This window comes from Aedes aegypti, chromosome 3, assembly GCF_002204515.2.
Source record: "Aedes aegypti strain LVP_AGWG chromosome 3, AaegL5.0 Primary Assembly, whole genome shotgun sequence".
Lineage (NCBI taxonomy): Eukaryota > Metazoa > Arthropoda > Insecta > Diptera > Culicidae > Aedes > Aedes aegypti.
In genome coordinates, this window is record NC_035109.1 from 107,953,820 (window position 1) to 107,981,744 (window position 27,925).

General features: G+C 40.1%; 1 protein-coding gene across 1 annotated transcript in view; it reads right to left on the bottom strand.

The window, feature by feature from the left end:
* The window catches only part of LOC5570155 (latrophilin Cirl), a 151,622-nt gene that overhangs the window by 116,079 nt on the left and 7,618 nt on the right, over positions 1–27,925 (bottom strand). Inside the window, exon 2 of the mRNA XM_021850288.1 lies at positions 1,633–3,171. The gene's annotated coding sequence lies outside the window, so the exon portion shown is untranslated. The remainder of the gene's footprint in view (positions 1–1,632; positions 3,172–27,925) is intronic.

The following is a 27,925-nucleotide window of genomic DNA, read 5'->3' on the forward strand; positions in this document are numbered from 1 at the left end:
ATGTCAAACGTCCGTATGCGAAACGTCCTACTGCGAAATGGGCCAACCCCTTCTGGGTTATATGGGTATCCATAAAGAAACAGAGTGGTCATTCATTTTTAATTGAACAATAAGAGTCACAGGTATTTAACATCATGAAGATTAAGCCATTACATGCCTAGTTCTGGAGCCAAAACCAAATGATCGGATGAAACGGGTTCTTCTGTGGCCATATCGGTGTCCACTGAAGACTGAATAACCATCCATTTGGGTGCTAGGTCATTAAGCCTAAGCTTGGGTGTAGCCAGGATTTCCATTAAAAGGGGCGAGTGAATTGAAAAACATATTTACGAATTTCTTGCAAAATGATCATTATACACACTCTTTTTGCATGAAACATTAAACTTTGAAAGTCTACCACATCATATTCCTTCCACAGTTAACAAAGTGAAATTCGAAACGTGTCTTGGTTCAATTTGTTGTCTAAGTAATGAAACCAGTGCTGGGAATGGTAATAGTAGTAGGCTTGAATTTTCGCAAAAATCACGTGGCTCTTCCAGTACAGTAGTTCAAAAACGTGAATCTCATCAAGTAGCCTATGTAGGGTGCACGAATTTTCTAAATCATGAGTGTCATTGAAGGCTCTAAATGCGGGAAATACAGCGGGAAATAGAACATTTTTCTACAGTAGTTTTGGGTTGCCCTTAGCAACGGGTGTTTTGCTATTTTCAAGGCATTTTGCTCCAGCAGCGATGGGCGTGAGTTTCACTGGCTTCGCTGACTGTGATTGGCTTTGCTTGGCTACTGTAGAGTGAATTTCAGATTTTTTCCCAACCCTGAATGAAACCATGGTCGCCTTAAAAAAATACGGAATGGAAAATGCCTGAAGATTTGATTGGTATAAGTCCCGTTGAACGGCAGTCAAGTCACAGGATATAAGGATTTCATAAATTTCACTTAATAATTCCCTAAACTAGATTTCAGATACATTTATTAAAGGAATGACTCCCAAATTACTCGAGGCATTTGAAATTTTACAGAAATTCCCTTTAGGTAATTAATAGTCTTCGAGAAGTTTTTCCAGAAACGTCTCAAGGCAATTTATCGAATTTATTGCTTCAAAAACCGAAGGCATGAGTTCATAACTTCCACACCAAAATGATTATGATATTCCTCCGTGAACTATTCTAATGATTTATTTTCCCTGAATTCCACCTAATATTGGACATTTCCGTTTTTGTACCAAAAATAGGTGTTCGACGATTTAATCCTCCCGGCTTATGATCATGTGAACCATCCCGCAAAATGAGGTAATTTGTGATCACTGAAATAACTCTATTATTGTGGTACATTTGTTTTTGTACCAGCACTAGGCAATCGACGGCTCAATCTTTCTGTTTTTTAAGCATGTGATCCATCTCAAATAATAATATGCGAGTGATCAGAATGACACTTTGTGACCACTCAAACATCCCAGCTACGAATGATAAAAAACTTTTTGTGTTTAAAATTTTGAAAATTAACGCCACGGATGTGTACTAGTTACTCCTCTGTGGCGGCTTATAGTTGCTCCAATCCAAAAAGCCGAGTAAAAAGAGAAGGGAATGGGTGACCCAAATTTGCGCGGGGCGAAAAACTGACTGACTGACATACCTGCTTCGATCGTTGAATCTCCATCGCGTCGTCGTCGTCGACACTACTCTGGGAACCTCCTAGTGCTGCTACTCTCAGCTACTACTTTTACTGGTGCCGTTGCTGACGACGAAGGAACATTAGACCAGGAGCGGGCAGCTCATCAATCACGGAATCAGAATCCGTGCCGAAGGATTACATAATTTCACCAACGCGCGCGCGAACGTGTTCTTGAGAACGAGGGGGTGTCGCCACCTTCTCTTCGACAATGTTGGCTATGGTACCTAAAGTATTATAACACTCGAATATTTCCTTCCCGAGGTTGCCCAAAAAGGGGGGAAAGGCATGAGCTAGTCAAGCTAGCAATCTCGGCACGGTGTGTTGTACACCCAATCTCAGCACAGTGCTTCTTCTCTGTTATAGCACCAATAACAACGGAATCGGCAACAACAAAATTCAACTTTCTTCTGGGGGGTTAATTCACATCTGCATATACACACTGCTGGTATAGGTAGCGCAACTAGGCGAGTAGTAGAGTACTATCATTTTCTCCTGCCTTTCGCGCCGCTATTTCGCTGTTTCATTCACTGTTACTGCTATGGTAGCCACTTTTCACTCACAATCCTTGGCCGTCGTCGTGAGTGTCACAATCACACACACTCACAAAACACTGCCCCAACAAAACTGGCCATCCATTTCAAACACGACACGATACGACCGAGGAGGGACAACCCTAGCGGTGTCCCAGGTAATGAACCGGTGATCCTTTCTTTATGATGGATCCCCGCTAAAGGCGGCCGCGGGGGAAATCTTCAACATCCTTTCACACCTTCAACAATCCATCATCCTCTTCTTGGCGGTGTACTCTTATACTTCTAGCTTCCTTCCTTCTGTTCCCACCTTCTTGGCCTTGGGGGTGTTCCTTTCTTCTTACGGTCGCCGCCACCGACGCTAAACGACGCTAATTTCACTTCGGTTCCGAGGTTTTTGACAATGTTGACACGCCAACAACGGTTGGGACCACGGTTTTCTCTTTCACCACGGGTCGTGTGCAAGCATGAGAGGAAAACCTGTACCAAGTTTTCCGAGAATTTTTTAGCACCTTTTATGTGTTAATCCATCACTTTTATGCTCTCTCTCTCTCTCTCTATGCTCTATGCTGCGCACCACTCACTCACTCAGTGAATCACTCGTGGCTGCCTGTGTCTTCGGAAGGAACATAAACCAAGTCGAGACCTCGCGCGGATCGGAACGGGTCTTCTGTCCGCGCTCCGTATTGTGGTAGTGGTTTCAGTTCTCGTCAGATCCCCATACTCCGTCGAGACTCCACACTCCGCACACTCACTCGTGGCTCACGGCGCGCGCGGCAGAAGAATGGCAGCCAAAGGGCAAACCCGACACTCGCTTGAGCACTGCGAGGACCGACACGACGACGATGGCACCAACCAACCGACCGACCTAACGGGAATCTCACTCACTTTTTTTTTGTTGGTGCTCCCCCAGTATCCTACATGCTATACACACTACGACAGCGGCGTTGGGGTCCAGCAGCGCACAGATCTGGAAGAAATTGGGAAGAAAGGAAAAAAAAAGTACAACGTTTAGTGATGAGCGTTTCTCAATTCATGCGTTTTTTTTTTGTAGCACAAGCTACGAATAAAATGATAGCCTAAACTTTACTCAAATTTGTAGAAAAAGGAACATAGTCGTTTCATTCAAATCGGTACTTTACCCAAACAGACCCAGACATATTTTTTTTCCATACGCAACATGTCATCAGTCACGGTCGGGGACAACAGATGTGAATTTGTCTTCAATTTGAAGATAGTTTTCTTACATCGGAGTAAGGCTTTGCCAAATTTAAAAAGCGATTCCGGAGGTTAATGTTGATAATTGCATCGAAATGAGCAATCAGTTCGATGCTCTAGACAAATTTTCCAAACACCAAATCAAAGCAGTATCTAGCCCAGGCTCTTTAGTTCAAGTAAGGAAGCAAAGAGTGCCGCCTATCGTGGTCAGTTGTTCCGAATTTGGAGGATTTAGGCAGCAGATCTTGAACTCCATTAGGGGAATCAAGGTTTCCTTCCAAATCGCAAAGAAAGGAGACTGTCGCGCATTGCCGGAAACTCTTAAAGATAGGCGGACCATAAGCCAACCAGATAAAAACGGGACAAATAAAAAACAAAAACGGGACATTTTTAAAAGCCATAGATTATGCGATTGTGCTACTTTTCCCCGAATGGCCCGTTTAACCGAAGCCATTTCCCCGAATGACCCGTTCCCTTGTAAAGCAATGCAGCTCAAAAAAGTGCAATAATAGTCTTTACCCGAGCAGGCGAAAAAAGCTAAGTAATACACACTCAATCTGTTCGGTAAAAATAACTGGGTTTTTGAACTACCGAAAAAGTCAGTAAACTAAAAAAAAATGTCAGAAATCGAAAAACAGAAATTTTTCACTGGAATTTTGCAGAGAGCTTTCTTTTTATATCATATATCGATAAAAAATAAAACATGGCGAAATTTGCTTTTTAATTACGCGTGGCGACAGTTTACATTTTACTGACTTTTTCGATAGTTCCAAAACTCATTAAAATTTTACCGACCCCAGTAATTTAATCTAAGTGTTTACCAAATTTTGATATGGACATACAAAAGTGATATTAACTTAGAGATATAAGAGATAAAAGATCCGAAAATATTATCTCAAATTCACTCCTGGAATACTATTAGCATATCATATTTAGCTTTTATAAGATCTCACCAATATCAGCGAGCTATTCCTTAGATCTTCCAACATCAAATTTAGCTATGGCTCAGAAGTTCCAGAAATAAAATTTTGATATTATCTTCAGATCTTTTATCTCTTATGTCAATCAAATCAATATCTCAATTTAATGGTCAGAACTTTGCTTCTGCTCGGGTAGTGAGATAGTGTTGAGTTTGAAAGATCGATAAGCTACCAAGGAAGGAGATATTTGATCATTCTCGACTAAAAACATTTTGCCAAAAATACATATTGCTCATCACCTTGAAATGCGAAAGGTTATGAGAATTATGAGTGTTAGAAGTTTTCGGAGAACCTTGAAGCGCATTCTTTGATTTCCGAGAAGCAGCGTTTTTTAAGAATTTCCTAAAAAAAATCGTTACACTTTTCAATTATTCCAATTCACACGGAATTTTTTTGAAAAATGTAACAATAAAATAAAGTATAAAATTCATATTTAAGGAATGCAATATTTCCCCAAAGTTACGCACTATCTGAAAGCTTATGGTTCAACACTTTTATCGAGCATGAGGATGGAAAAAAATATTTGGTTTTAGCTTGATTACTTTTCAATATTACACTTTAGTAATTTTGATGATTTTGAACATGAAAAACAACTCTTGTCGCGTCATGTCGCCGCCATTTCGAATATTGCACTTTAAAATGCATCCTTAGATCTTACACGTTTATTTTTTTGCAGAAATTTGCTGATTTGCAAGTTAGAGCTATTTGAATAATGCAATATTTTCATACATTTTGACGATATTTTTCATACAAAGTTGATATAAAATATATTTAACCACTCTTTATACATAATTTAGAAAAACTCGTTGAAATACAAACATAATTTGTGCTTTCAGCCAAGTTTGATTGCATTTCTAATGAAAAAAAAACTTTTTATTAAAACTTACGTAATATGTGAACAACCCCTTCTGAAACAATAAAAACGCCAAATAACATATTCAGAATATATATTTCATCGATTAAGGCGATAAAACTAGTTTTGGCCAAACTTCGTTTTTTTTCCGACCATTGTGCATTGGTGACTTTAATGCCATACATCGCTCACGGAACAATTCGGAACAAAGTAACTCCAGAGATTGATTTGGTCCTAATCGACTCTAGTCTCCTTGTAGCCAACTGGTTTCAAAACATTAACAATGATTCTGATAATGTCCATATATCCCATGAAGCGATTCTCAATCCTATTAGCTCCACTTCCAATTATTTTCGAGCTGACTGGAACACATATGAAACATGCAATGATAGTAATCTTGGTGTTACCATTTCTCTACAAACAAAACTTAATATTGACAATGCTGTTGCAACTTTAACCAATTCCATTGTTGAAGCTAGGGGCATTGCAATACCTAGATGTGAAGTAAAATTTGAATCTGTGATCATAGAAAATGAACTTAAACTCTTGATCTGTCTTAAAACGTGAGAAGACAATTTCAACGCGGTCCTTCTATGAAAATTATTATGGCAGGATCTGCAAAAAGAAATTAAAAAACAATTTCCTCAATTAAGAAACAAACATTTGGAAAATTAAATTTCTCAATTAGACACTGGCTCTAAGCACTTTTGAAAATTATCTAAAATTTTGAAAAAACCTCAGAAGCTAATGCCGGTTTTGAAAGAGGAAAACAAATTATTACTAATTAATTGCGAAAAAAAAAAACTCAAAAGCTTGCTTTGCAGTTTTAAAGCGCGCACAATTTTAATTTAGGACTCACTAGTCTAATTGGAAATCAAGTTCATGAATAACTTGATTTTCAATTGCAATAGTGAGTCCTAAATTGAAATTGTGTGTTCATCCAATTCACCGAAAAAATATGAAAACGCCTGGCGATGATGGAATTATTTACATCCTCTCTAAAAACTTCACAAAGTAGCTTATCATTCTTGGTTGATATATAACAAATGTTTACAATCGGCATATTTTCCTTCCTGGTATCGTACTAATGAGTTATATAGAATATCCAATGTTGAAATTGGAAGTTAATTGAAAGCGTTTTTCTCTTATAAGCAGGTGAAATCAACTCACCTGTAAAAATTCTGAACTGCTACGGTAAATAAAATGTTATATGTTGTTAACAAAATGTTGATGAAAGCTTAATTCAGTTAGTTTTTCAAAAATTATTGGAGAACTTCCAAAAAAAACTGGGGTTATTTCCCAAAGAAATCATGAAGAAACCTCTTATAAAACTTCTGTAGAAATTCCTGCAAGAATCTCTGGAAGAACTTTTGGATTCTTCTAATTTCTATTAGTATCCGTCATTTTCCAAAATTGAAACAGCAGTTTGCTACCGAACGCACAACAATTATTATAGACAAATAAGAACGTCCATATCTGTATTTTGTCAATTATTCTAAACGATCGTTCTTGTTTCCCTTGATTTGTTGATGAATCGGAAAAAAACTGCTTTTTCCGTTTTGAAAAGTGATAGAATCTTACTAGACCCTTCAGAAGTCTTAGCGGATTGTTTTGGATAAATTGCCAAGAAAAAAATTGTAAAATGCGATCCCTGGAACCTTAAATGAATTCCTGGTCGAATGTATTGGAAATTATTGGACATGTTTTTAATAGATCTATTGGAATAATGCTCAGAGGAATTTTGATTTTTTTTTTTGTTTCTCAGACGATATCTTGAAGAAATCCATATAAAAATAGTATATATGATGGAGACGAACCAGCCTCCGGCTGAAAGTCTCGATAATAAAGATAAAGGATAGTATATATGAGATGGATGGATGTGGATTATGAAAAGGGTCTGCGTGTTCTGTGTGGATTTGAATTCGAAACTTGTAACCATCTAAGTCATTGGGTCACCAAGTGGCACGGTAGCTTAGTTGGTAAAGCGCTCGTCTAGCAGACAAGAGTCCTGGGTTCGAATCCCAGTCGAGCACGTGGATTTTTTCAAATTTCACCCATTATTTATCCATCTTTACAACGTGTAATGAGTTAAACCATTGATTTTTTTTTTTTTTTTTTGAGAGCTCCAGCAGGAATATTTGGCAGATCCCCAAAAGGCCTAGAATAATGGTGTTCAGCCTATTGGGCTCGCAGAAATAAAATTGTTGGGCCAAATTTAATAAAACCCCTATATCAGGGCTGCTCAACGTATGGCCCACTGTTTCATTTTGTGCGGCTCGCGAAGTTTAAAGAAATTGGTCAAGCCGAATCTCAAGGGATTCCAACGAAGGATTCAAGCAAAATCCGGGGCAATATTATCTAAAACTCTAGGAAGATGTTTCGTAAATCTTTGGCATGATTTTCACATTTATTGACATGAATTTTATGGAAACCTTGGTAGACTTCTCATGAATATTGGGCAAGATTGTTACATAACTTTTAGCAGTATTCTCGATAAAATTAACACTGAATCTAGAACATAATAGGGTCCTAAAGCCATGTCTTGATTTTAGTGCCAATCGCTTAAGTTTAGGCCAAAAATACATGTTTACTCAATTTCCTAATGTTTTCCGTTGGTTAAAGTCCAAAAAACATTTTTTTATGTTTTCTTTAGATTTTGTCACACCCCTTGGCTTAAACTCAAATTTTGGGTGTATTTTGTTTTCCGTGTCCCTTCCGAAATGTCAGATACGAACAACCCCAGTGTTAAAACTAAAACCCCTGTGGTGTTTTTGTCGACTAAGCGAACGTCAAACATGATCTCAAGTGTCAATGTTCATTTATGGACCCAATTATTAAATTAAAGTTCAAACATGATATAGCCGTTATTTGAGCGAGAAAAAAATGCTAAAGTAGTTGAAGTAACATGCTCTTTCGTGTTGTTAAATAAAAACAAGATTTTATTTAACATTTTAGGACCCAATTATCACAAAATCATGGGCAGGGCATTCACATAATCCTATGTGGGATTCCAAAATAATTTTGAGCAGGATTCATAAAATACCTGAAGGCAATTTCACAGGACTGGATTACAAAACAAATCTTAGGGAAGATTCTTTTTTAATGCCATGGTTCTCTTTTAATCCTAGGTAAAATTCTAAAAAAAACACGGCTTCCACGACTTCCATGGACAGGTTGGATTCTGAAAGAATTCTGAGTAGTTTCAGACTCTCTTCTTTTAAAATTCAGAGCAAAATGCTCAGAAAACCACCGTCTTCGCTGAATCCTCGAAAAGGTGCTTAACAGCAAGCATCTCTTAATTTTATTTTTTTCTTACTTTTTTATTGATTTTAGTTGGATTTCTTTTAAAGTAAAGTTTGTGTCGGTGAATCATACAATAATGTATTTATTTTAGACTTTAAATTTTAATCTAAAAATATGTGTTGTGTTATTGATTGAGCAAGTTTATTTATTGCAGGTTTAAACTGTGACAATTAGGCATCTGAATGGAACCACGAAAAATGGAAAACCGTCAAATGTTTCAATATTCGTGACTAGAAAAGGGCAGAGTTTAACTAAAGAGTTAGGAAAAATTCTGACTTGCATTTTCAGTTCGAACAACTGAGCGAGCTTCTAAGCAAGTTTCTATTTACGAATTAAAAATTGGGTTGTTTCTTCGCTTAAATTTCTCAGGATTCTAATAAAAACATTTTTCCTACATTTTCATCACAATTAAAGCTGTCTGGCAAATGCCAATTTTCAGTTTTCAAAATATATTTTACAAAATTTCACCTTATCAATAGCAAAATATTTACTTTAAAGCCTTTATGAATGTACTTGCATGGGTTATCCACGACTTCAACACTCATATTCCTTATTTTGTGTCACGTAGTTAATATTTCGATTATTATCGAAGTTGCATGTACCTCATTTATTTCGACGAGGATAAGTATCTCGACAAAACATTCATATCCTGAAATATTCAAAATATTCTGTCGGGGAAAATTCGATTTCTTCAACATTAAGGATTGTTTTCCAGACCAAATTCCAGAAACCTCAATTTTGCGGCTCAAAATGTCCTCACCATATTTTTATCCTTCTGACTACAAAAACATAGCCCAAATGCTGAACATTTTCGAAGAAATATTCGAGATACATGATAATTAGATAATGATCGAGATTTTGACACCGTGTGTACATACGACTCATAAAACTATGTTTCGTCATCCACCATAACGTAGAAAACATCATAAGGTGAAAATAAATCAAAACCACCGATAAATTTTCAACAGCACAAATCTAGAGAATAAACCAGAAAATAAACAACGCGTTTGGTTGTTCTGTTTTCCAAATTTGTACTCTTGTAAAGTCTAGGTATGGTTTGGTGTAATAATATTATATAGATTATTTTATTGCAAAAACTTTTTTTTCCAAATTTTCAAAATTTTCGTGAAGCACCTGCCAAGGCTTTGTGGAACACGATCTGAAAACCGCTGCCCTAGAATAACTGGAGAATATTCGGTGGAAGAGTAAACGTCTCTGGGAGTGTTAAAGTCTCTGGCCGAAATCTTGGAATAGTCCCTGGGAAAAATGTTAGAGAAATCTCTGTGAAAGTTACTTGAGGTAGAAGCATTAGAGTGCTTAAGGTTTTCCTGGAGAAAACTTCTGAGAGAACCGGCGAAAGAACCTCTAGAGGAGTTTTTGGAATGATCCATGGAGGAGTGCTTGAAAGTATTTCAGAAGAAATCTTTGGAGAAAACACTATAAGAATTTCTAAATCTTCACCTCCAGAAATTTGAGAAGAATTTCAACCAGAATTCAATACAAGCAGAAAGAGAAAATAAGGGACTTCACATACCATTTTAGTTAATAAAGATGCTGATCGGTATTCACCGACCATGGAGTAGATGAAATTTGTAAATAGTGTACATATAACTAACCCTAACATTAAGTTGAAATTAATTAAGCGCATTAACACACAATTGAATTCGAACCGGTCTAATCTTCAACCATGCTCACGAGAACGAAGTGAGAGTATAATTACTCAGCAATGGTCAAGCTGACCACCTACCGCATCATCGTTATACTGATGACCAGTTAGTTGAAAATATATCTCGGTAGCAAACAGAAGTACGGTCGGTCGTCTATTGTGTCGTTTTCATTCCTCTGTTCATTGATCGCAAGTGTGGAATATAGTTCTGTGGAAAAATTGCAAACCTATTTCTATCGATCCGAAATCAGTTGTGGCCAAGGGGCAATAAAATCGTTCGATCAATTACGTGTCGGTTGGTGCTAACTCGAACGTTGTGCGTGGGCGATCTAAGCGATCGAAGAATATTTGAAGGGTTGAGTGCTTGTGACATCGTTCTGCCTTCGGTGAAGAAGGGGAAGAATCACCCCAAGGTGGCTAGTGGTGCTAATTTGTGGCTTACGTTTCCTGTGCGCCGTTCGACATTCGAACGGGAAGTAAAACCTTCGATCCCGGCAAAATACAGAGTCCCCGGCTCGTTCATTGGTCCTTCGAGCCGGATCGGAGGACAATCCAAGCCAGGAATCAGCGACGGAGGCAAGTTGGCGCCATCGTGGTAAGTGGTCAAAGGCGGTGACCACACAAAAGGTAGGCCATTCAATCCCTTTTCTTTGTGGAGATAGTTTGGGCCTATTCTCTCACGGCCGTGCCAATATTTCGCGCCGATTACGGAGGCAAGGAATGGCGGCAAATTTTGCATGCTAATCTGGGGAAGATTGCACACAGCGCATATCAGTACGGTGGAAGCCGAAAAGCGACGGCATATAAGAGCATTTTTTATCATTTCGCATGATTGTGGTGGCTAATTAGGCAAATTGATTGCCGTTTTTGATGATTTGCATCTGCGCCTATCCAGTCGCAACTGAAATTAGTACACCGTGCTGGGTGGTGGAAATAAAAAGGCAGGGCTCAGTCAACAAGGCAAAGTGATAGTGGTGGCGTTTTAGCGGACACGCGTAGCGTAAAAAAGGGTACATCGCGACGGGAAGGATTAGTCAAATCGAATTATCGCACCCTTTTCGGTCGATCGCGTTCGTGTAGAGGTAGTAAGACGTGACGGGAAGGAGTATATCGTTCGATTGCTTGGTACCTCCGTCGTATATTCGCGTTTGGGTAGTGCATCGCGACGGGAAGGAGCAAATCGTTCGATCTTGTGCTACTCACGTTCGGTTCGCGTAGGAACGGCACACCGCGTCGGGAAGGAGATTTCGTATCGATTTGTGTCGTTTTTCGTTTTTCGCGCGTGGTTCGAGTGGTGTGAAAGATGTCAAACAAACAGCGGAAAAAGCTAGAAGAGGATCTTCTGAAGCTGAAGCGTGTGATTGCGGTTCGAGGTGTGGTGGAAAAGTTCGTTGCGGAGTACAATCACCAGCGGGATTCCAACCAAGTGGCGGTGCGGCTGGAAACTTTGGATAGGATCTACAAGGAGTTCCAGCATGTGCAAAGCGAAGTGGAGATGCTGGATAGCGAGAAGTTTGAGGAGCACATCGAAGTTCGGACTGTTTTCGAGAATAGATACTGTGTTTTGAAGGGCTTTTTACTCTCGAAGGTAGCCAACAGTGGACCAGCAATGAATTCGACGATGATCAACAGTTTCGCTCACCACACAGCAGCTAGCTTTCACCATCGACTGCCGAAGATTGACCTTCCGAAGTTCAGTGGCGACGAATCAAGGTGGATATCGTTCAGAGACAATTTTCTGTCGATGATCCACAGCAACGACGACATTCCAACCGTTAACAAACTCCATTATCTGTTGCAGTCATTGGAGGGAGAGGCGAGAAAACCGTTTGAAAGTGTGGACATTCAAGCGGATAATTACGCGTCCACCTGGGATGCGTTGATGAAACGGTATGACAACAAGCGGTACCTGAAGAAAGAACTGTTCCGAGGCTTGTTTGATCTACCGGGAATGAGAAAGGAGTCTGCACAGGAGCTCAACACGTTGGTAGATGACTTTCAGCGACACGTGAAAGCTCTAGCCAAGCTAGGAGAGCCTGTCGACCACTGGGATACTCCACTCATCTTTATTCTCTCCAACAAACTCGACTCTGCAACACTCCGTGCCTGGGAACAAGAGACCCGACAGCAAGATGAAGTTACGTACGCCGAGCTGATCGAGTTTCTCGGACAGCACGTCCGAATGCTGAAATCCGTTGCCAGCGATCTGCAACAACGTTCCCAACCGACTAGCAACAAGGTGGTCGGCCAGTTCATGAAGAAGCCTCCCGTCAAATCCGTTGCGAACGCCGCCACAGCCGAATCAAAGACGACAGTTCAACAATGCACCGTTTGCAAGCAAGATCACCAGTTAGTCCAGTGTCCAACTTTCACCAAGCTGTCCATACCCCAACGACGAGAGTTGGTAGTCCAGCGAAGCTTGTGTTGGAACTGCTTCCGCCCTGGCCATCAAGCACGAGTTTGCAAATCGAAGTTCAGTTGCCGAACTTGTCGAGCCAGACACCACACTATGCTGCACGATCAAACAGCACCTTTGAAAAAGCCCAGCATCCCTGCCGCAACGTCGAATCCGTCTACACATCAACCGAATCCATCCGCAACAGCGAGTGCGGGGACCTCCGGATCAGCGAATCCACCGGAAGTTAGCATGGCTGTCCATTCGAAATACAGCACGGTCCTACTGGAAACGGTTTCGCTTCTCATCGTCGACCACCGCGGCAGAGAAATACCTGTTAGAGCACTTCTAGACTCCGCATCGATGTCCAATTTCATCACAAAGAAGTTAGCGAACGATCTTGGCATCCGCCGAGCTACCGTAGATGTCACCGTCTCCGGTCTAGGAGAATCCGTTAAGAAGGTGAAGCGACAGATCACCGCTACAATCAAGTCGAAAACGAACCCATTTTCCACTACACTCGAATTTCTGGTAATGAAAAAGCCCACCGCACATCTTCCAACCATTACCATCGACACTTCGGCATGGAACATGCCAAACGTTCCATTGGCCGACCCGCACTTCCACATTCCGGGCATGATCGACATCGTTATCGGTGGAGAATGCTATCATGAACTCCACACAGGCAATCGCCTATCAATTGGCGACGGTCTTCCACTGCTTGTCGACACGCACTTCGGGTGGACCGTTTCTGGGAAAACATCCACCATTCCTGCCGTAGCACCGCCAGTGTGTTACCTATCGACCGTCGACCAAACTCTTGAATCATCGCTTCAACGGTTCTGGGAACTAGAAGCAGTCGATCATGGCCCTACGCATTCCGCAGAAGAAAAAAAGTGCGAGGAAATCTACGCCAACACCACCACTCGAACTCACGATGGAAGGTACGTCGTACGCCTTCCCCGGTCCGATAATCCGCAAGTCACCCTCGGTGAATCACGTCAAATTGCCACCCGCCGATTCTACAGCCTTGAGAGACGCCTTGAAAGAGATGCCACCTTAAAGAGCTCGTACCACGAATTCGTCGAAGAGTACCTCCGCCTTGGACACATGCGCAAGCTCGATTCCGTCGACGATAATTCTCCTCACTGTTATCTGCCTCACCATCCCGTGTTCAAGGAGAGTAGCACCACCACAAAGGTGCGCGTGGTGTTCGATGCCTCCTGTAAGACCTCCTCCGGCATGTCGCTCAACGATACACTGCTTGTCGGCCCCGTTGTACAACAGAACCTCGACTCCATCATCATCCGCTTTCGTTTTCACGCTGTTGCCATCGTCGCTGACGTGGAGAAAATGTACCGGCAAATCCTGCATTCTCCTGATGATCAGCGATTTCTCCGAGTGCTGTTTCGCCGACGACCGTCGGATCCTCTCGATACCTACGAACTACTCACAGTTACGTATGGGACAGCCTCAGCCCCTTTCTTGGCAACACGCACGCTACAGCAACTAGCGAAGGACGAAGGACATAACTACCCCGAAGCCGAGGAAGCTGTCGTCGAAGATTTCTACGTGGATGACGTCTTAACAGGAGCGAACAACCTGGAGTCTGCTTTGGAAAAACGTCGTCAACTATCCGCAATGCTGGCATCGGCCGGTCTCCCGTTGAAGAAGTGGGCTTCCAATGTTCCAGAAGCGTTAGCCGATATTCCACCAGAAGACTTGGCGATCAAACCCTTGCATGATCTGCAAGATGATCAGTCGGTATCAACCCTTGGACTAGTGTGGGATACAAGGACCGATATGTTACGGTTCAACGTCGACCTTCCACTACCGGCACCCGTTCTCACGAAGAGGAAAGTTATCTCCTACATCGCCAAGATCTTCGATCCTCTCGGCCTTGTTGGCCCCGCAATAGCTACGGCAAAGCTATTCATGCAACGCTTGTGGAAGCTGAAGCACGAAGATAAGTCGCCGTACGAATGGGACCGTCCACTACCGGATAAGCTGCAAGATGAATGGAAGCAATTTCATGCAACACTCCCGATTCTCGCTGAAATCAGAATTTCCCGCTTCGTATCACTTCCTGATGTTTCCAAAACCGAGCTACATTTCTTCTCCGATGCCTCCGAAGTAGCGTATGGAGCATGCTGCTACGTCCGTACGTTGAATGCAGAAGAGGTGAAGGTTCAACTGCTGACATCGAAGTCAAAGGTGGCTCCACTCGCAACGAAGCACACCATAGCGCGGCTCGAACTCTGCGCCGCCGTGTTATCTACGAAGTTGTATCACAAGGTGCAGCAGTCGATCAAAACCCCAGCAGAAGTCTTTTTCTGGACCGACTCCACCACCGTAATCCAATGGTTGAAATCTCCGCCAAGCCGGTGGAAAACATTTGTTGCAAATCGTGTTTCCACCATCCAATCTTCCACCGATATTTCTTCTTGGTACCACGTACCAGGGGTAGAAAACCCAGCTGACGAGCTGTCCCGTGGTCTGCTACCCACGGATCTCATCAACCAAACCAGATGGTGGAAAGGCCCGCAGTGGCTTTCGGAATTCCCGAACCGTTGGCCGAATTTGAACGATCCAGTAGAAGAATCCGCCACAGCCATCGAAGAAGCTCGGAAGGTAACACTCACCACGATCGTCGCCCCAGAAGATCAACTACCGGATCAGCTGTTCGCACGTTATTCAACCTACACCAAACTTCGCCGTGTAGTAGCGTACTGTCTGAAGTACATCAACGCCCTACGAGCAGCAGCACGAACATCAATCAAGCCAAGTAGCAGCATTCTGTCGACAGCTGACCTTGAAGCCGCCGATCGTGCACTAGTTCGTCTTGCCCAATCACAACTCTACTCGGAAGAGCTAACCGCTGGCAAGAATTCGCTGAAGTCCTCCTCGCTCAAGCTGCTGAAGCCTCATGTCCACGATGACGGAATCCTCCGTGTCGGTGGACGCCTTTCGAATGCCGAAATTCCGGACAGCGTCAAGCATCCAATCATCCTATCTGCAAAACATCCCTTGGCACAACTACTTGCCGAACACTACCACAAGGTTCTGCTCCACGCCGGACCGCAACTGATGCTGGCAACAATGCGCCAGAAATATTGGGTCATCGGAGGAAGGAATCTTGTTCGTCGTACGTATCACCGTTGTGTCAAGTGCTTCCGGAACAAACCCATCCTCATTCAGCAGAGCACAGCAGATCTTCCAAAATCTCGTGTCACTCCTGCACGTCCCTTCGTCATCTCCGGTGTCGATTATTGCGGGCCTGTGTTTATCAAGTCGCCCATCCGCAATCGAGCACCAACCAAGGCCTACATCGGCATCTTCGTTTGTTTCGCTACAAGAGCTGTACATATTGAGTTGATTACGGATCTCTCCACACCAGCCTTCTTATCGGCACTCCGCCGATTCGTTGCCCGTCGCGGCCTTGTTCGAGAAATTCACTCGGACAACGGGACCGCCTTCAAGGGAGCAGCTAACACTCTCCATCGAATTTTTGAAATGCTGAAGTCCAGTAATGCAGACCGAAATCAGATCCAGACCTGGTGCGCTGAAAGGCAGATCCAGTGGAAGTTCATCCCTCCCCGCGCACCACACTTTGGTGGATTGTGGGAAGCCGCGGTGAAGTCAGCAAAGCACCATCTCCTGCGTGAAATCGGTAATATTAGTCTGCCGTATGAAGATATGGTTACGTTGCTGGCGCAGATAGAAATGTGCCTCAACTCGAGACCGTTGACTCCCATCCCGTCCGATCCAGCTGATTTAGAAGTGCTGACACCCGGTCACTTCCTGGTGGGATCAAACCTTCAAGCCGTTCCAGAACCAAGCTGCGTCGATACTCCAGACAACCGGTTGAATCACTGGCAGTTCACCCAGAAGCTGTTCCAGCGTATTTGGGCTCGTTGGTATCCCGAATACCTCGCACAACTCCAATCGCGTGCAACGAAAGGTTGTAAGTCACCAGTCCCGGTCCGGGTGGGCCAAATTGTAGTCATCAAGGACGAAAATCTGGCTCCAGTGCAGTGGCCGTTTGGAAGAATCACCCAGTTGCATCCAGGGAAGGACGGAGTTGTTCGCGTCGTTACGATGAAGACTGCCAATGCCGATGGCGTAGTGAGGCCAGTTGCGAAGGTCGCAATTCTGCCTATTCCAACGGATGTTGAACAAGAACAATCAACAAGCAACAGTTCCTGATTCTCCAAAGACCGGTAGAGCTGTCCGGAACATGCTCAACGCGCATTTGAAGCGCTATCAGGTGATTAGCGTTTCAATAATTTATCATGTATCCGTTCCATCTACCGGGTCTTCCGTTGTTTCTAGTTCGTTTATGCCCTCGTAATTCATCAACCAATCGTCGATCGTCGCTGCAGTTCGCCAGGCCAGCCTGATCATCATCAAATCCTCAAGAAGTCCAGCAATCACCAACCCTGAAGTACCTCAAGTATGCTGTAGCTACAAAGACCGGTAGAGCAGTCCGAAACTGGCTCAATGCGCATAAAAGGCGCAATCAGGTGATTAGCGTTCCTTTACTTCTAGCCAGCTCCGTTCGATCTACCGGGTCTTTTGTTGTCCACAGGTTATCCTCCATCAATCCTCATCCGTTGAATCGTCACTCGCTCATCTCTACAGTTCAGCAAATCTGGTCCGGAGCCTACAAAGATCGGTAGAGCAGTCCGAAACTGCTCAACGCGCAAACTGAGCGCAATCAGGTGATTGTCGCTCCAATATCCTTAGTTAACCCGTCCGATCTACCGGATCTTTCGTAGTTCCAGATCATTGTTCCATACATCTCCATCGGATCTCGTCTTCAATCAGCCAGGCCGAATCATCAACCAGTCGTGAGGGAATGAATGACTCCATTCACCAATGCCTTCGTTCGGTCAAGCACGTGAAGAAAAGTCGATCGTTGGAGCAGCCGATGAGAGAGCACGAGAAGGAGAGAGTAATCCAGAGAAGAGAGTAGGGATTGAAACAACCCGATTGTTTCAAGGTGGCCGGAATGATCGGTATTCACCGACCATGGAGTAGATGAAATTTGTAAATAGTGTACATATAACTAACCCTAACATTAAGTTGAAATTAATTAAGCGCATTAACACACAATTGAATTCGAACCGGTCTAATCTTCAACCATGCTCACGAGAACGAAGTGAGAGTATAATTACTCAGCAATGGTCAAGCTGACCACCTACCGCATCATCGTTATACTGATGACCAGTTAGTTGAAAATATATCTCGGTAGCAAACAGAAGTACGGTCGGTCGTCTATTGTGTCGTTTTCATTCCTCTGTTCATTGATCGCAAGTGTGGAATATAGTTCTGTGGAAAAATTGCAAACCTATTTCTATCGATCCGAAATCAGTTGTGGCCAAGGGGCAATAAAATCGTTCGATCAATTACGTGTCGGTTGGTGCTAACTCGAACGTTGTGCGTGGGCGATCTAAGCGATCGAAGAATATTTGAAGGGTTGAGTGCTTGTGACATCGTTCTGCCTTCGGTGAAGAAGGGGAAGAATCACCCCAAGGTGGCTAGTGGTGCTAATTTGTGGCTTACGTTTCCTGTGCGCCGTTCGACATTCGAACGGGAAGTAAAACCTTCGATCCCGGCAAAATACAGAGTCCCCGGCTCGTTCAGATGCTTTAAGGATCATTAGCATAGCATAGAATAGCATAGACTGACTGTACATGTTAATTGTTGCTACTCCGTGATTGATAGGAACCGGTAAGAATTGCACTACGATCCAAATGAATACAGTCAGTTGGAATTGGGAACCCAGACAACCAGAAATCGCATGAAAGTTCACGTTATAACTCGTTTATTCATACTAATTATATCAAACTCGCAAAACACCGTGGATAAACTCGTCAAATTGATGAGTTTCCTCGCATAGAACACTTCTTTTCTGAGTTCATTTGCACATTTTGTTTCGCCTCGTACACTCGTACAAAGTAAGTCGAATCAATTCGTAGCAGCTGTCAAATCAACATTTGTTATCATAAGTTAAGTCGCATAAGATCACAGGTTAGTTCGGTGGAATATTTAAACACTCGCATTGTATGTTATTATTCATCACATAATATATGCACGCATATCGCCTCCACTTTTGTACGTAGAAAGCCGTTTCGCGACATCTTATAAGTGAAATTTTGCACATACAAAGCCTCCAGGTGATTTCGTTATGCGTACATTTTGGTTGTCTGGGAAGGAATGTTAGAGTGCAATGATTGTTGCTTCTAGAGACCGAGAATACATCTGCATCTCCACAATCACCACGGGCAGGGTGTTTGATAGTGAGAGAGGAAATGATCTGGGAGTCACCATTGATTAGTGTTGCGATCCATGGATAAGGAGGAAAAATACGACTTAAACTTAAAGCTAGTTTTGCATTTTGTCTCGAGATGTTTTTGGTAGAAGAATTAAAACATACGCCAACATCCATTATGTCGAAGCATTCAAAAGGTTTTTTCAGTAATGACGAAAAGAGAAAAATATATGTATATATTTTAAATAAAATCAAACAGGAATGATGTTGACACTTGTAGTGACGAACCATACAAAGTTTGTTTAAATATTACATAAAATTGACGCTGTCATGAAAAAAATGTGTCATTATAAGCATAAAACGAGCTCACCAGTTGGTAATCCATCCTCGACTGAACAAAGATATCTTTTCGCACTCTCACAACGCGAACCGTGAAACATCTCGGCGTCCCGAAAACGGACGGGCTTCCAAAAGCACTGCCCAGCAAAACGCGCGAAAACGAAAAACAAATTCCCGGCGCCCTGGTCTTGCTTGGGCTTTCCAAAGCACTCTTAGTTAATAAAGATGCTTTAAGGATCATTCATTAAAAATAAAGACATTCTAGAGACTCGAATTTGAACAGTGCCCAAATTTGTGAAAAGAGACCTGCCCATGTAATCTCAGGTGAGTTTCTGAATGCATGGTAAACAGATTTTTAAAGAAACCGTTATCTTATATGATTGTTGGAAGATTTCCCTCAATTTTCAACGGATTTGTTGTCTTTCTTGAACATTTTTTTTTTCGCGAGATCTTTGGCGAATTCGAAAAATAACGAAATGTTTGAAGGTCGTAGACACAAAAGTCAATTTGAACAAATTGAGATGTAAAATTGTGAAAAATAACAGAATCGTTCTGGTGGGCTTCGATCCCACGACTCCCAATACGCAGGACTGGGCGCGTTAACCAACTACGCCACATAACGGGTAGCGATTCTGCAGCGCAATCGGCCAACCTGAAACCAAAGTCCGTCACGACACCATTTTCTCCTTCACAACCCTACATCTCCTTCGGCTCTCTGAGATGCCCAATTCGACTCTCCTAAGCGTGCCAACGAACAACAGTGAGAGATTTTATTTTTAGCGTCGGATTCAAACCCACGACTCTCAGCTTGATCTTGCTGAACAGCTGCGTGTTAACCGCTATGGATATCTGGGCCATGAACATTGATTCGACTTAACAACAACACTGCTTTAGAATATCTGTAAAATTATGTTAAATTTTTCACTTATATACAAGAAATCTCCACAATAACTTTTTTCCTTATTAAACAGACAAAACTAAATTTATGTTAAGTGCAAACAAATATTGTCTACAAAAAAATAAAGGCATAATACAATCTTAATTAATCATAAGGAGGAATTTCGTAGTAGACTGCAGAGCATGAAGTTTAACCTGAGAATGATTGTAACAAATATTAGGTAGATCTAGATTAGATTAGTACAATATAATTCCTGAAATTTGGCCCACGATTTTAAAAAGTTGGCAGGCTAGCTCTAAACCATAATTATAAATCATTTCAAAGATATCAAAAAGTCGATTTTTTTTTTATTTTGAAGATTTATAGCTGCTCATAAAAGCATAACTGCCCCATATGGATTTTCGAGCCAACACCTTTTTTTGATTGCAAAACCACAGACAAACAGACGTCATACTCTCATCATTGTCCATCGACCACCTTTTTAACGGTCGATTCAAAAATATGGAAGGTGGCTAATCCGCCACCCGCAGCGCTTGCATAGTTTTTCAGGGTGTCTACTGGTTTACCAAAATGAAATTCCCTGATATTTCCAGGTTTTTCCAGGTTTTACAAAATAATTCCAGATTCAAGAAGTATTCTAATTTTATATGGCTAAAACAAAATAATGACAAATTGTTAAGTGTTTTTGATTTAATAGCAATTTATACACTACTAAGAATTTTTTAAACGCATGCTAAAGCAAATGAATTTTATTTGCCAATGATGGAGTCTTTTATTGCGTTTGTAAGAAAGTTCGTCGTGAACTGAACGGAAAGCACAACAGTGTGCTTCTGTTTTTTTTTCGTACTGCGTTCTCGTGCAATAAAAGATTATGCACTATTCATTTCCATGGGCCATTTGGATATCAAGAACAGCTTCATTGACGCAAAAGTAAAACTTTATTTGGATTCATAACAATATGTTAAAATAAAAACTACACGCAGAGAATTAACAGCTATTTAAAACAATAATAAATTTTGTTGCGTACTATCAACTTTTACAATTTGTTGTAAATTGAAAAATGCGTTAAGGCGGCAATTATTTTTGTCAAAACAAAACACAAATATTGTTGAATTAACTAAGAACAATTTTTATTGGTCATTTTTTGAAACGACAATTAAAACGTTATTTCAAATAAAAGTTTTATTTGTATGAATTTTATACATTATTGATTCTAATTATTATGCGTATCGACCCGCCATTTTGTTTCTTATTGCAACCGGTGAAAAAAAAAGTATGACGCGGAGAAAACTTTCGTTTGGGAAGTGCAGATTGTCGATTTTTTAAAACAGTTTTGAAATATTCGAGACCATAATAGAAGCTGTTTTTGGTAAGTTGATCTTGCTTTCTAGACTTTTCATTCCATTCAAATATTTTCTATTATTGTAGTCGATCATTAGTCGGAAGGAAATCGAGCTGATGGTATCGAGCCGTCGTTTTGTCGCGGAACGTACAAAATTCATGCTCCAATTCAGCGTCGGGATATGGCGCAGGTATTTACTATCATTCTTTTTAATTTACATTACAATTATGAAAAAATAAATAAATTGTTGTTCATTTCAAAAAAAGAAAAAAAAAATAGATTGAATGGGAAAGGGAGCAACAAATAGTGTTGTTGTTTCAAATAAAAACATTACTAGATCAAAAAAACAGTGTCATTTTGTTTTGACAATAAAACGTTTTATTCGAATGTAAAAATATGGTTTTTTCAAAAGAAAAAATATTAAGATCAAAAATTAATTTTGTTGAACCGAGTCGAACCCATATATTTTTGAATCAAATTAAGAGTAGTTATTAAAACAATGAAAGGCTATTATAAGCCGGCAAATAATACAGATATATTGTTGTAATGATACAGAATATATTTGACATAACAATTATTTTCTCTGCGTGTTTTCGCAACTAAGCATACAGTTCTGATTTGCAAATTCTTAAAAATATCTCAAATTAATTGAATCGTGTTAATGGTTTTTACAAAAGTCATCTGCTCAAATATATTCCCATCTAAATTAACACAAATAATCCGTAAGACTTTTGGAACCCCGGATAACACAGCGCAACAAAAATGACATTTTTGTGTGTTTCTAGGATCAAGTTATGTGTCTCTAGTAGATTTGGGGTTGCTGAATCTAATGCCGTTCTCAGAAATGTTCCAGCACGTCTGGATTTTTAGCTACAGGTCGCAATGTTGTTTAAAACACGGGTTTAATTGATGTTTACATGGAATTTAAAATATAATTTATCAAAATTGTTCGTGATATAATCAAGCATGCAAAATAGGCCTTTCACTTTCATTTTACATATAATGTGGTTGAAATCGCACGATTCAATTTCGAATAAATCGATTTTTTCAATATATTAACAGTCTCCATACATAACTCTTCGTTTCTTTTATATGGCAAAATACAACACTTTTCTAAATTATCAAAAAATAAATTTTGAGAGTCAAAAACATTATGAACTTTGTTGATAAGTATTGTTATACACATGAAGTATGAGTTTTAAGGCAAATTAGGCAAATAAATTACCTTACAAGTTGGCTGAAATAGGCAAATTTAGTATTTTTAACATTAACTATATCAAAACCTAAACGTGCTGTGATGTTTCTTAAAACGGCAATGGATTCAGTAGCCCTTAATTGAGCAAATGGCGGTATTTTAGTGCTAGAGACTAAACCGTGTTCCGCAGTGTAACAGAAACATAGATCATCAAGCCCCCGGTTAATCGCGCCTGACCTGTATAACATTTAAAAGTGGCAATTAAGAAAATGAATTGTTACATTTCATTCGAAAATGTTAAAGTGTTCTAAATTAACCCTCTCTTTCCCATGTTATCTCCAGAGCTTTTTCTGAAATCAAATATTTTTCAATAATTTTAAAAATTGTGCATGGAGCAGTTTTGGTAGCGACTGAATGTCTTAAGCTAGGAAATTCAAAAAACTCCTTCCTGAAAAAAAAAACTACCAACCAAACGGTAATCAAAACATAAAACGAGTCCTAACAATAACCAGGAGAAAAAAGTTTGATACGACCAGACATTTCTTAGAGAATATTTCTAAAACTTGTTTTGGAAATTTCTCGTGACATAACGACAAATAATTTCTCCAGGTTTGATGAATGGATAAATAACTAACTTTATTTGAGAGAATTTGTTTTTTCTTCGGAAGTTCATTGAGTGATTATTTCCGATGAAACCACTTCAAGAATTTCCATAAGGAATTTGTCAAAAAAAAGTTTTGGATATCTCAAAATAAAACAAGAGGTTTTTCAAAAATTTACCACAAACAATACCTCAGGGAATGCAACAGGAACACCTTCAAATATTATTTTTCCTCTTTTTCCAGGAAATCCCTTAGTCCTCCAGGGTTTTATCCGGTTATTTTTCCATCGGTTTTTCTAGAACATCCTCCAACACTCCAGTTTAAAACATGTTGAAATATTCAACCAGAAACAACTCTAGATGTGTCCAAGGATTACCCAGGATTTTGTACAAAATTGTTCATCAGAATTTCTTTAAGACTTTAACTATAAATTTATCTAAGGATACCTTCAGGATACTCCAGAGATTGCTCCTAAGATGTCTTTGGAAAGTCATTCAGTAATTCTAAAAGATTTCTCAAGGAAATTTTCAATTTAAAGAAAATTTCATGTATTTCTCCAAGAAAATGTGAATGACATTTTCCAGAAAGCTAAGAATTCGTTGATAAAAAATCACCCTTGATGAATAAGGATTTCTAGAATAAGTTGCTCTGAAGAAATTTAACAAGATTTTCTATAATAAATCTTCGAGCTGTTCAGTAGAATACCTATAAGTAGATGAAAAAACCGAATTTAGTACTAAACCATTTAATTCCACTAGAGCTTGTATCCTTTGACAGATACGCGTATTTCGACCTCAACTGTAAGGCCGTCTTCAGTGTCGTGTACTAGACTCGACCTCTAGATTTTCTAGATTATCGCTAAGATAATTGAAAAAAAAAATCAATTGAATCTCTGGTTAATATCCCACAAGATTTTGTGAAGGAACTCCTGGAAAACATAGAACGAAATCCCAAAACAATGTGCAGGAATGATCTGAGGATTTCTTGAAAAAGAGTTGTAGTGTTAACTCGTATGGAACTATAAATGAACTTTTGCATATTCCATGGGAATTTTTTGAGTAATTCATTGAAAAATAATCGGAAGAACTCAAGTAATCCTTGAATGAAATACTGAATAAATTCCTAGAAAAATTCTAAAAAACTCAATAATGAAACACAGGTTGAATTGAAGGTATTATTTTAAATGTTTTAAGTAGATTCAATCGAATAATTCGAATAAATTTTGAAGCAATTCTTTGGAATAATCGTAGTTGAAATGGCTTAGAAATTCTTGTTGGCTTTCTTGGCCAATAACTCTGGAATCAACCTATGCGGATTTTATTGAAAAAAAAATCTGTGGAAATCTTTGGAATATCTCTTAGAGTAAAGACTAGAGAATGCGGTTGAAAAGTTAGTGAAAAAATATCTGGAGATGTTTTTAAGAAATATGATAAGAAATTTTGCATAATTATCTGCAAGCAATGCAAGGGAAAAAGAGACTTTTGGAGACCATTTTGGTTAAAATAGAGAATTCAGAGACCTTTCATCAAAATAAGGGACCTTTTAGTCTAAAAATAAAGACTAATTCTCTGCTACCCGAGCAGAAGAAAATAACTTCTGAATACCAAACTAAGGTATTTCATACCAGATAATTTCCAATACTTACAACCTGAATGAGGTATGAGTGAGCCCTGCATAAGAGGTAAAATACCTCAAATAATATCTCAAGCATATTCTACGAACACCAAACTGATAACTAGATCAGGTATTGTAATACCTCAATAATACTTGATGTATTTTCATATAAAATTGAAATTTTTCAATAGTAGTTCAATACCTCCAGCAGACCTCAATAGCTGTTTAATACCTCAATGAAGTATTTTTAACTCTTTTGAAGAATTTTTTCAATACCATTATAATACCAAATTGAGGTATTGACAACTGAACAATACCTAATTTTGGTATGATACCAAAATATGGTATGCATAAGTTATTGAGGAGTTATTTGTTCCTCCTCGGGTACCGACCTTAGATATGTTAATCCTTGACTGATTAAATATAAAGATATTGAAAACGTCAATTTGATATTTCCAAAATTTTCTTACTCGAAAGGATCCTCACTGAACAGCTGAAATAGTGTTTCGATAGCGGCGCAGCCGAATTTTTTTCGATTGAAGAGAATTTTTATGCAAATTATAATTATGGTTGCTCTGGGTTTTGACGCAAAAATCCTTTGTCGTGAAGATATTCTACCATGAATTACTGCCTCAAAATAATTTCCCTGATTGTGATCGAAATTCCCTGATAATTCCAGGTTTTTTCCAGGTTGAATAAAATTCCCTGATAATTCCAGGTTTTCCAGGTTTTTCCAGGTAGTAGACACCCTGTTTTTGTTCGTGTTTGACGTTTACACACTACCACCATCTGTAGGCCTGTCGGTCAAACACACCGATTTTAGCATTGGGCGTACATGTCCTCGTGACTATGATTTTGATCGATATTTGTTCTAAGTGTTACGTCTGTTTGTCTGGGGCAAAACTCTTGTTTTAATATACACTTCTGTGCTGATAAAAATTCACACACTTTGTTTGAAAATGTTGTGGAAAAATAAATTGGTGCAGTCCTTTATTGAAAAATAAAGGCATAACAGTCTTATATGAACTTTTGACCTGAATAGCAACTGCAAAACGTAAAATATGTTCAAGTTTATATTTTTCGTTGTTCAACGGTAGCAAAATAGGTAATCTGTGCAATGATGTTAAATGACTATAGCATGCAGAAATATACTAGAAAATTATGAACATTTGCATGAGATGACAAATTTCAACTTTTGAGTTTTTTTATGGACAATACAGCTCTAATTGTACATCAATTTACTGTTGGAGAAGGTAACCGGGGTATTAAATTGCTCGATAAATTTCTCCATTTCATGATTTGCAATATACGTTTGAACGATTCACATCGCATGCAGATTTCCGACCCCAAAACCACCAACACTTCTCCATTAAGAACCCCTGTGGGCTATAGTACATGTATCACTGCGGTGTGTGAGTTGTAGAGCCAGCGCGGAATCTTGCACTGCAGGTAGGTACGCGGCAATCGTTTCTGCAACATATAAACCGAATGGGACGAGACGAGAGACGCGAGAGATTCAGGTTTGTGGTGATTCGCGACCAGTCTCTAGACCTCTTGTGAGATCTGCATGTGCTGTTGCTGCTACGAGTCACTGCTTTTGTGGCCACATTCCTGTTTCGATCGTATATACGACTGGGACTTGCAGGGCTGGTAGTGGTTAGGTAGCAACATAATTGTGACTCACCTCATCAACTTTTACGTGAAACAAATTTGATTCGTTCTTACAAATTCGGAGACTATTCTACTAGACAAAGAAAAAGCATTCGACAGTGTTTGACATGATGGCTTGATTGTAAAATTTAAAAACTTTAATTTTACAACATACATTGTTAGATTGATCTGAAATTATCTTTAAAATCAGAACTCCAGGTCTAAAAGACTTTCTGTAAGAGCTGATGTTCTTCAAGGCAGCATTTTGGGGCCAATATTATACAATATTTTCACATCTGACTTACCTGTGTTACCTCAGGGATGTCAAAAATCTTTATTTGCGGATGACACAGGCTCCTCCGCCAAAGGGCGAATCCTGCGTATCTTCTGTAGAAGATGATTTCTTCATACTTACAAAAATGGAAGTTTCTCCTAATGCTTCCAAAAACTCAACATATTATATCCCCACCTAAACCAAAAGCTCTTTGACTGTTTAGTGACCAGGTCCAAAAATAGCGACCGTCTCTAAAATTGTATGCGCTACCAGCCCTGGACTTGGGACTCGGGAGAAGACGATGACGACGACGACGACGACGGGTATTATACGAATGTGCAATGGGTTCAATTACAGTACCCACACGATGGACGCGGGATGGCGAGGGCAAACTTGAGGGACCACCGGATGGCGGAGAGTGGACGAAGTGACCTCAAATTTCAATGTTGTGTTTCATTTGCTGTTCGATTGGCACTCTCTGTGGCTCTGAGATCATTTCAGTGTGCGGTCTTTTATTAGCGTGATGAAATTGATTCACATTCATTTCGGAACGGGAGGGGAGAGGGTTCAACGCAGCACAGAAGCAAGCAGCACCGGAGTTAATTACTTTAAAAATCATGACCCTTCGTCGTATGTATGCAATCAATTCGCTAAAATGAACTCTCAAAATCATTGGAACTATGACGCACGAATGATTCATAACGATCAGCATTGAGTCAGTTTTGCAGTTCGACAATAATCATACAGTGCAACACGTATGAATGCCAGAGGTTTTAATAAAAGAACAGGTAAGCAGGCACGAAGGAATCCACCGTTTGAAGTTAATTTGCTATAATAATACCATTGGTGTGATAGGCTTTCTAATAATTACTGAAAAAAATCAAAGTTATAGATATTACGGACCTTCCTTAGCCTTAGGTGACGGCTATGGCTATAGAGCAAAGCGATGCTGAACGATTCTGAGTTAGATACCCGGATGGACAAGATTCTTGTTTGTAATAGGAATTGGATCAAAACATAGAGTGATATCCTTTTGGGTCAAATATAAACGGTTTTTTAGCGAGTTTGTCCATATGTACACTTTCTCACACCGAACACATTGTCTCGGAACGGAATATTTA